The sequence below is a fragment of the Phyllobates terribilis genome, unplaced genomic scaffold (assembly GCF_046119375.1).
Source record: "Phyllobates terribilis strain yellow unplaced genomic scaffold, ASM4611937v1 Scaffold_1__5_contigs__length_1240528914, whole genome shotgun sequence".
NCBI lineage: Eukaryota > Metazoa > Chordata > Amphibia > Anura > Dendrobatidae > Phyllobates > Phyllobates terribilis.
The window spans coordinates 530,889,846-530,899,801 of record NW_027362761.1 but is presented as its reverse complement, the minus strand read 5'-3'; the positions used below and the strand labels follow the sequence as shown (position 1 = coordinate 530,899,801).

Genomic DNA, 9,956 nt, shown 5'->3' with positions numbered 1-9,956 from the left:
CCCGGCCCCTCCGCCTGTTTCCAGACTGTGATTCCCCGGCCCCTCTCTCTGCCGGATTCCGATCTGTGATTCCCCGGTCCCTCCGCCTGCCTCTGATCTGTGATTCCCCGGTCCCTTTGCCTGCCTCTGATCTGTGATTCTCCGACCCCTCCCCGCCTGCCTCTGATCTGTGATTCTCCGACCCCTCCGCCTGCCTCCAGACTGATTCCCCGCCCCCTCCGCCTGCCTCCGATCTGAGAATCTCTGACCCCTCCGCCTGCCTCCGATCTGTGATTCTCTGGCCCCTCCACCTGCCTCCGATCTGTGATTCCCCGGCCCCTCCGCCTGCCTCCGATCTGTGATTCCCCGGCCCCTCCGCCTGCCTCCGATCTGTGATTCCCCGGTTCCTCCGCCTGCCTCCGATCTGTGATTCCCCGGTTCCTCCGCCTGCCTCTGATCTGTGATTCCCCGGTTCCTCCGCCTGCCTCCGATCTGTGATTCCCCGGTTCCTCCGCCTGCCTCCGATCTGTGATTCCCCAGTCCCTCCGCCTGCCTCCGATCTGTGATTCCCCGGTCCCTCCGCCTGCCTCCGATCTGTAATTCCCCGGTCCCTCCGCCTGCCTTCAGTCTGTGATTCCCCGGCCTCTCTGCCTGCTTTCAGTCTGTGATTCCCTGGCCCTTCCACCTGCCTTCAGTCTGGGATTCCCAGGCCCCTCTGCCTGCTTTCAGTCTGTCATTCCCTGGCCCTTCCGCCTGCCTTCAGTCTGTGATTCCCCGGTCCCTCCGCCTGCCTCTGATCTGTGATTCCCCGGTCCCTTTGCCTGCCTCTGATCTGTGATTCTCCGACCCCTCCCCGCCTGCCTCTGATCTGTGATTCTCCGACCCCTCCGCCTGCCTCCAGACTGATTCCCCGCCCCCTCCGCCTGCCTCCGATCTGAGAATCTCTGACCCCTCCGCCTGCCTCCGATCTGTGATTCTCTGGCCCCTCCACCTGCCTCCGATCTGTGATTCCCCGGCCCCTCCGCCTGCCTCCGATCTGTGATTCCCCGGTTCCTCCGCCTGCCTCCGATCTGTGATTCCCCGGTTCCTCCGCCTGCCTCCGATCTGTGATTCCCCGGTTCCTCCGCCTGCCTCTGATCTGTGATTCCCCGGTTCCTCCGCCTGCCTCCGATCTGTGATTCCCCGGTTCCTCCGCCTGCCTCCGATCTGTGATTCCCCGGTTCCTCCGCCTGCCTCCGATCTGTGATTCCCCAGTCCCTCCGCCTGCCTCCGATCTGTGATTCCCCGGTCCCTCCGCCTGCCTCCGATCTGTAATTCCCCGGTCCCTCCCCCTGCCTTCAGTCTGTGATTCCCCGGCCTCTCTGCCTGCTTTCAGTCTGTGATTCCCTGGCCCTTCCACCTGCCTTCAGTCTGGGATTCCCAGGCCCCTCTGCCTGCTTTCAGTCTGTCATTCCCTGGCCCTTCCGCCTGCCTTCAGTCTGTGATTCCCCGGCCCCTCCGCCTGCCTTCAGTCTGTGATTCCCCGGCCCCTCTGTCTGCCTTCAGTCTGTGATTCCCCGGCCCCTCCACCTGCCTTCAGTCTGTGATTCCCCAGTCCCTCCGCGTGCCTCTGGTCTGTGATTTTCCGGTCCCTCCGCCTGCCTTCAGTCTGTGAATGACAGGTCACTGCTTTTTCAGTATACAAATATCAAAGACTGACCATCACTTCCACACAAAAAACAGGTGTGAACAGGTACAAGCTAAGAGAGCCACCTCCATACTTAACTAATAAATTAAAGCTACACTCTGGAACGCTATGGTATGCAAACATGGAATATATGAAATTGGAATTGCATTGCTGCTCTAGAAAAAAAAAAAGTTAAAATGAAGATTTTTGACACATAAATTGGCCAATTCATGCCCAATAGCCATCAAGCCAGGCGACCTTCTTTGCTGGGAACTTAACCTAATATGAAACCTCTCCTGGGCTGATAACCTACAATTATATGGGTAGGTAGGATCAAGCTGTGATTAAAACTGCCATAGTCTGATGGTTCAAGTGCCCAGTCAAATGCCTATGTATACAAATATCAAAGACTGACCGTCACTTCCAAACAGAAAAACAGATATTTGTATATGCAGGCTTTCTGACCAAGCACTTCACCCATCAGCCTCTAGCGGTTTTAATCACCGGAGTAGCTGGGGAATCACAGGCCGGAGGAAGGCGCAGGAGCTGGGGAATCACAGGCCAGAGGCAGGCGGATGGGCTGAGGGATCACAGGCCAGAGGCAGGCAGAGGGGCTGGGAATCACAGTCTGGAGGCAGGCGGAGAGGCCGTGGAATCACGGATCGGAGGCAGGTGGAGGGGCCGGGGAATCACAGACTGGAGGCAGGAGGAGGGGCTGTGAAATCACAGACATGGAGAAGTCCCAGTGCACAGTCCGGCCCCTGTGCTTCAAAATCTAATTAGCAAAAAACTTCAAATGGTGATTAAAGAAGAACCACAAAGTGGATTTCTTCACCAAAGGTATCGATTTAACCAGTATTACAGCGCCACCACAGTCATCTCTTTACATTAACTTTGCATTTTGGTATCAGATAGAAATTAAAATAAACGCGAATGTGTACATAGCCTTTATGTTTTGTGTCCTCAGAAAAGTTTTACTCTAAGAATAAAACCAGTCTGTTTGCACTTCAATTAGTTACTGTGCTTGCATTGGCTGTGACAGCTTCGTCTTTTGTGAAGCGTTATGTGAGAGCAGGTAGCTTCCTTCAGACTCAACAACTGAATGAAAGTTTTAAGTCAACAAGTATTTTTGGCCAAAAAAAAAACCACTGTAGTGATCTGAATCAATATTTGTATTGTGTTTTCCAGACACAGCGTAACGATTTGTTAGCTCTGGGAAGTGCAATGAACTGTCTGCACACATCACAATGTGCGATCCCGACAATATCCTCTGTGTCTCGCCTTGCAAGGTGTATACATTGTTCACGTTCTGAAGAGCGGTCACAATCAGTATTTTCCTGAGTAACTTCAACATCTGACAAAAAAAGTGCTCATTATTCTGCTCTTTGTCAATATTACTGTGAAAAGGAGCCTTTCTATCCAGCACAATTCCCTTTAATTACATTTATTATCTAGAACTAAGCGCCCTAGACATTAACTGCTCACACACTGGATGACTTTGCCGTATAACCAAATAGAAAGTTTTCTCCCTCGTCGAGCAGAATACATTTGGAAAGAGACCAGTCATTTTTCAGGCTTGCATCATTAATGCTATAAAGGATTGGATTTCTTAAGGAATTGCATAAGTTAGCTACTTTTCACATTCTTGGCCCGTAATCCAAACACACCCCGTTCATTGGGGTGTATATTTTTCCTTCTGTTCACTCGCAATTATAGTCTATTTCATTAACTGCAGGTTGGAGGAGTATTAATGTTGTAGCCTGTTGAAATTTCTTTTGAAATGATCATTTGGATTCCATCAAGTCACCTTCGAGACGGGTGGAATGTGTTGAGAAGTAGTAGCTTCTGGCCTCTTGTACAAGCTGCTACCGTACGGGAGACTTACTCATTCCCTTCTCCGTCAATCGTCCATTTTCACCTGGATACAAAAGTGACATTTTAAGGATCTTGAGTAGAGGCACACCCAGATAAGCTTCTTCGAGCTCCGCACATTCCTTTCCTTGACATGTACATTGATGACATCTTCTAAACAAACTTGGTCTATATTCCCACTAAAGGCACGACTGACAACGTCTACATGTTGTAAAATGCTGTCTGGACAAGTGAAGAAACCCATACATTGGTAGGAATTATCATATCACATCAACCCTCGTCCATGTGCCCTCACTAGGGCATCGACCCTCTACTCTTGGACAAGTAGCAGGTGATCATATCTCACTCCACGCTGGTGGTCCTAGCTCACTCCACGCTGGTGGTCCTAGCTCACTCCACGCTGGTAAGTCCTAGCTCACTCCACGCTGGTAAGTCCTAGCTCACTCCACGCTCGTGGTCCTAGCTCACTCCACGCTCGTGGTCCTAGCTCACTCCACGCTCGTGGTCCTAGCTCACTCCACGCTCGTGGTCCTAGCTCACTCCACGCTCGTGGTCCTAGCTCACTCCACGCTCGTGGTCCTAGCTCACTCCACGCTCGTGGTCCTAGCTCACTCCACGCTCGTGGTCCTAGCTCACTCCACGCTCGTGGTCCTAGCTCACTCCACGCTCGTGGTCCTAGCTCACTCCACGCTGGTAGTCCTAGCTCACTCCACGCTGGTAGTCCTAGCTCACTCCACGCTGGTAGTCCTAGCTCACTCCACGCTGGTAGTCCTAGCTCACTCCACGCTGGTAGTCCTAGCTCACTCGACGCTGGTAGTCCTAGCTCACTCGACGCTGGTAGTCCTAGCTCACTCGACGATGGTAGTCCTAGCTCACGCGACGATGGTAGTCCTAGCTCACGCGACGATGGTAGTCCTAGCTCACGCGACGATGGTAGTCCTAGCTCACGCGACGATGGTAGTCCTAGCTCACGCGACGATGGTAGTCCTAGCTCACGCGACGATGGTAGTCCTAGCTCACGCGACGATGGTAGTCCTAGCTCACTCCACGCTGGTAGTCCTAGCTCACTCCACGCTGGTAGTCCTAGCTCACTCCACGCTGGTAGTCCTAGCTCACTCCACGCTGGTAGTCCTAGCTCACTCCACGCTGGTAGTCCTAGCTCACTCCACGCTGGTAGTCCTAGCTCACTCCACGCTGGTAGTCCTAGCTCACTCCACGCTGGTAGTCCTAGCTCACTCCACGCTGGTAGTCCTAGCTCACTTCACGCTGGTAGTCCTAGCTCACTCCACGCTGGTAGTCCTAGCTCACTCCACGCTGGTAGTCCTAGCTCACTCCACGCTGGTAGTCCTAGCTCACTCCACGCTGGTAGTCCTAGCTCACTCCACGCTGGTAGTCCTAGCTCACTCCACGCTGGTAGTCCTAGCTCACTCCACGCTGGTAGTCCTAGCTCACTCCACGCTGGTAGTCCTAGCTCACTCCACGCTGGTAGTCCTAGCTCACTCCACGCTGGTAGTCCTAGCTCACTCCACGCTGGTAGTCCTAGCTCACTCCACGCTGGTAGTCCTCTCTCACTCAACGCTATCTGACTTGTCCCTGTCTAATACTACAGTATACCAGCAGGGGGCATGATTATCTAATGGGCTCTTCACCACCCAGTAAAATGAGCAGTTTGTTGCGGGGGGAGAATGGTCTCAATAGCAGATGATGGGTAGGATAAACAGCTGCAGGGTTACATGCATAGCCAACATGTTGGTGGATGTGTAGATGTTGCATGACTGATAATGTCATGTAATCCTTCCTATATGATGCGTAACAGATGCTGAACTTCAGAGAGCAGAATAAAGAAGCACTTAAAATGAACGTAATAATAATGTTCAAAATAGATTTAGATGTTGGAGAAAAACATAAAAGTATTGTAAGATCTAATGTAAAACCAATCTGTAAGTCCTCCATGCTCCCTTTCCTTATGTCGCTTATTGTGGCATCATAATCAATGTTCCCTGTTTGATAGGAGAAAAGTAATACAAATAAATATATAAAAGGGTCGTCTCATCTTCTTAGTTGGGTAAAATGTTAAAGTGCTTTTACAAAGAAGTAACTTTGCATTTTACTTCTTATTAAAGTCCTCACCGTACTCCATAACAGCGGGATTTTGCCTAGGTTGCCGGCCACCTCTGCAGGCTATCAGAGGTGGCTGTTTTTTGTTTTTTTTTGTAGAAGGAGTGTATGCTTACATGTTCTTTGCTATAGAGAGAGCAAATGTGGCTCTGAAGTTGGCCAGATCAGTGGATCAATTCAGCTTTAATGCACCCGTGTCTGCTGCATGGAAGAGCGCACACTTCAGAAAAGGCGGCTCCACTATGCCACTGGTCCAAACTATTAATCATCAGGACCACTACATGGCAAGCAGGAAACTGGGGGGGAAGGGGGCGCTGTACTACTGAAGACAGAAAATATTAAAGAGAATCTGTCACCAGGTTTTTGCTACTGTATTGGAGAGCAGCATGATGTAGGAGCAGAAGCCCTGATTCCAGTAGCACTTACTAGGCTGCTTGCTGTAGTTTTGATAAAAATCACTATTTGCTGTAGATCTTTCATTCATCTGAATGCTGACCTCAAAGTAGCCCCACCTACAACAAGGATCAGCAGATTTCTGTGTACACTGTGCATAGGCAGAAAGCTGCCAATCAGAGGTGGGGGCGGGGTTATACAGAGATCATGGACATGGAAGACTATATGGCAGCAGGTTACTAGTCCTCTAATGATAATCTGCTGCTGATAAAACAGTGATTTTATTAAAACTACAGCAAGCAACCCAGTAAGTGATACATTGCTGGAATCAGGGAAAAAAACTAGAAGTCTGAACTGAAACATAAATTGATGTGCATGCAAAATGTAAATGCATGTTCACACAAGGCCACTAGACAAAGAAAAACCAGAGACAAGCAAAATACCCAAGTAACTGGAAGTAAATGGGTAAATCGCGCAGTGCAAAAATAATAATAAATAATGAAGGGTATTTAGTTAACATAATTTTGATCAAAATAATGTAAAAGCTTACCATTTGTCAAGTGACATACAGATGGATAAGGGCAGAGAGACTGACCCCCTAGTAGAAGCATAGACCTGAGGCTTTGCTTTTTCATTACTGGAATCAGGGTCTCTGTCTCTACATCACGCTGTTCTCAGAATAAGTGGCAAAAAATGGTAAAAGATTCCCTTTAAGTAACTTTATAACACCCATATAAAAAAACAACTACCACTTACATCTCAAAGGGTTGTCCAGCGTTCCTTCCGCATCTAGAGGTAAGCAGTGCCAATAACGTCGTGGCTGCATGTTCCTGCTGGAATATGTGCACAATCGGCCAGTATTGTGCAGGTGTTCTGTTCTGAATAAGATGGGCATACGACATCGGCTGAACATGCCGGCGCCGCAGCAAGTGTTTGGAGACGAGACACAATCGTTAACATTTCGATGAAGAAGAAGAACAATCAGTTTAATAATAGGTGACACTATCTTTATAAACAATTCACCCATTGCTTTTAAAAGCTGGAGATTGGGAAAAAAAACGTAACGGAACTGTCATGATTGTGTAAAACTTACACGTGAAAAGAGGTAAAACTTGGACCTATGCTGCCTGAAAGGCCACCAAGCGCTTCACATTCCTCCTAAGGAAACGGAGGGCAGAGCAGAGTGCAATTACCTACAGAAGGGAAGGAGAGCTGAAACAGAAAGAGATCCCAGAGTGAGTAAAAAAAAAAACACGAAATACAAAATGAAATAAGGTACGTACTAATAGAGAATATGCCGCCTACTTCCTAAACAAGAAAAGGAAGATAGGTGCAGGGTGAAAAGCATAAGCAGCAGAGAGATCAACCCTAGCTGGTCTTTCACTGACTGACATAAACAACAGCAGTAAGGCTGGATATCCAAATGAGACCATCACCAGCAGGAAATACCAGCAGGGGGAAAGTATATAAATCCGCACCCAAAAGGTGATTGGGCAGACAACTGAATAAATGAAAACACCTGTTACCCTAAAAAGACTAAAGCAAGGATAACAGACAATAAATGCCCAGAGAAAAGGTGTATCTGCTGCAGCTCAACGGATAGAGAAGCCGACCAAGGCTCAAGGGCTCGAACCCAGACGCATAACAGGAACCAGTGTTTCCAGTATGATTAAATTTCTAGATAATCTGTCCATAAAATATTCGCGCTCTAGTATAGAAAGCCTTTTTTGTTCAGCCTCTTTAGTTTATCGTCACTCATCCATTGTGCAGGTCCGTGCATTCTCGGACAGCACACTGACTCGTAGAGTTTCATTGATCCATACACATACATACACGGATCCGTGTCTCCGATCAGACAGACTCAGAGCATGTCCTATTCTCATCCGTCTTGTAGATCGAACTTGTTCACTAACACTAAAGTCTACAGGATCCGTGGGAGACAGATGAAAAACAAGGAGACATCTTATGTAATAGAGCTCCATCTTTGTAAAATCCGTTCTTAACGGATCCATTGTTGAGAGTCAATAGATAAATAAGGCGCACATGCTCCCTGTAGATGACTTCATTTACTTTGGGTTGTCTTTCCAGCAGAAGACTCCAGAAGAATGGTCAGGTCACTTTTTTTTAATGCTTGGCGTCTTTTGAAACTTAAAGCGGTTATATATCATTTTATTCCAAAGAAATGTGTTGCAGACTCCTGTCACAGTGGCCATAAAGCTTCCTACACTGTCCCTATGTATAACCAGGAAGGATTTGTGTTGGGCTAATGAAGGACCAGTCAGATTGTTTCCTGAAATCCCACAAAAGGGAAATGTGCAATTCTAATCTCCAATCGTTAAACTGATTCAGAATTTTGGCATAGAAAAAAAATATCAAAAATCGGCTTAATTTTATGGGTGAGAAATTGTGTAAAGTTTTCACCCCCCTATATATACTCTCAGACTGTACATACAGATATGAAAATAAGTTGCAGTAACTTCATTAACCTGTTGGTGGCACTGTGGTTGCTAATCTGATAATTAAAAAGGGTCATGCCATATAAATAAGACCAGCGAGAATCCAATCTACAATCTACGGCCGCGGCGTGCGTCTGCAGCGAAACGTCACATGTGGAAAAACACACAATGACAATAGAACGCTCAGATGTGTTCCCAGAAATGAAATGTGTACACCTGCGCAAAACAGAAATCTAACAGCCCGAGGGCGAATCCTGACAGATCAGGAACAAAACTAAATAAAACCAAACAAGAACAGTAAATGACTGAATATATAGAGGATTTACCGTCTGCTCGAACGTTGTCATATTTTGCTACTGAATTATCACCGTGATCATTATGTGACGCGACAGCGACACGAGGGTGGATTGTGGCCACGTCGGACACTTTAAGATGTTATTTTTTAAAATGTAACACATAGCTGTCCTCACACACACAGCATGATCTCGCTGCCCTCATCCCCTACACCAAATTGAAAATTTCTTTTAGCGCACATGCCAGTCTAATGTCTCCATGAATTGTCCAGATTCTCCTGTTCTGCAAGTTGCCATCAACTCTTTTTGACTAAACAGTTTCCCTTCATCGGCCAGCACTATTGGTGCTGGAATTTCCTTTTTATTACTTTTCTGCATACTTTGCTCCTGACATTGTCTAATGGTTTGCTTGCTCTGAACTGAAAGCCCACTTCTCAGCTCTGCCAGTACTTGTCTGTCTTTTTGACTAGACCGTTTCCCGTCACCTGTCAGCACTATTGGTGCTGGAACTTTCTTTTTATTACTTCCCTGCATGCTTTGCTCCTGCCATTGTCTAAATGATTTTTCAGATTCTTTTTTGCAAGTTTTCTCACCTACAAAGAATGGAGATGTCTGTAATTTTTATTGTAGGTACACTTCACCTGTGAGAGACAGAATCTAAGTATAAAAAACAGAAAATCACTTTGTATGATTTTTAAATAATTAAATTACATTTTATTGCATGAAATAAGTATTTGATCAGCTACCAACCAGCAAGAATTCTGGCGGCTCTCACAGACCTGTGAGTTTTTCTTTAAGAAGCCCTCCTACTCTGCACTCATTACCTATAAAAGACACCTGTTTAAACTCGTTACCTGTATAAAAGACACCTGGCCACACTCAATCAATTAGACTCCAACCTCTCGACCATGGCCAAGACCAAGAGCTGCATAAAGACCCCAGGGACAAAATTGTAGACCTGCACAAGGCTGGGATGGGCTACAGGACAATAGGCAAGCAGCTTGGTGAGAAGGCAACAACTGTTGGCACAATTATTAGAAAATGGAAGAAACACAAGATTACTGTTAATCCTCTTCGGTCTGGGGCTCCAGGCAAGATCTCGCCTCTTGGGGTAAGGATGATTCTGAGAAAGGTCAGGAATCAGCACAGAACTACATAGGAGGACCTGGTCAATGACCT

At 47.4% G+C, this 9,956-nt stretch overlaps 1 long non-coding RNA gene across 1 annotated transcript in view; it reads left to right on the top strand.

Annotated features, from left to right (window-relative positions):
* Positions 1-3,357: 3,357 nt before the first annotated feature.
* Positions 3,358-9,956, top strand: part of LOC141268406 (uncharacterized) — a 33,327-nt gene continuing 26,728 nt past the window's right edge. Inside the window, exon 1 of the long non-coding RNA XR_012321402.1 lies at positions 3,358-3,920. This is a non-coding gene — a long non-coding RNA (uncharacterized lncRNA). The remainder of the gene's footprint in view (positions 3,921-9,956) is intronic.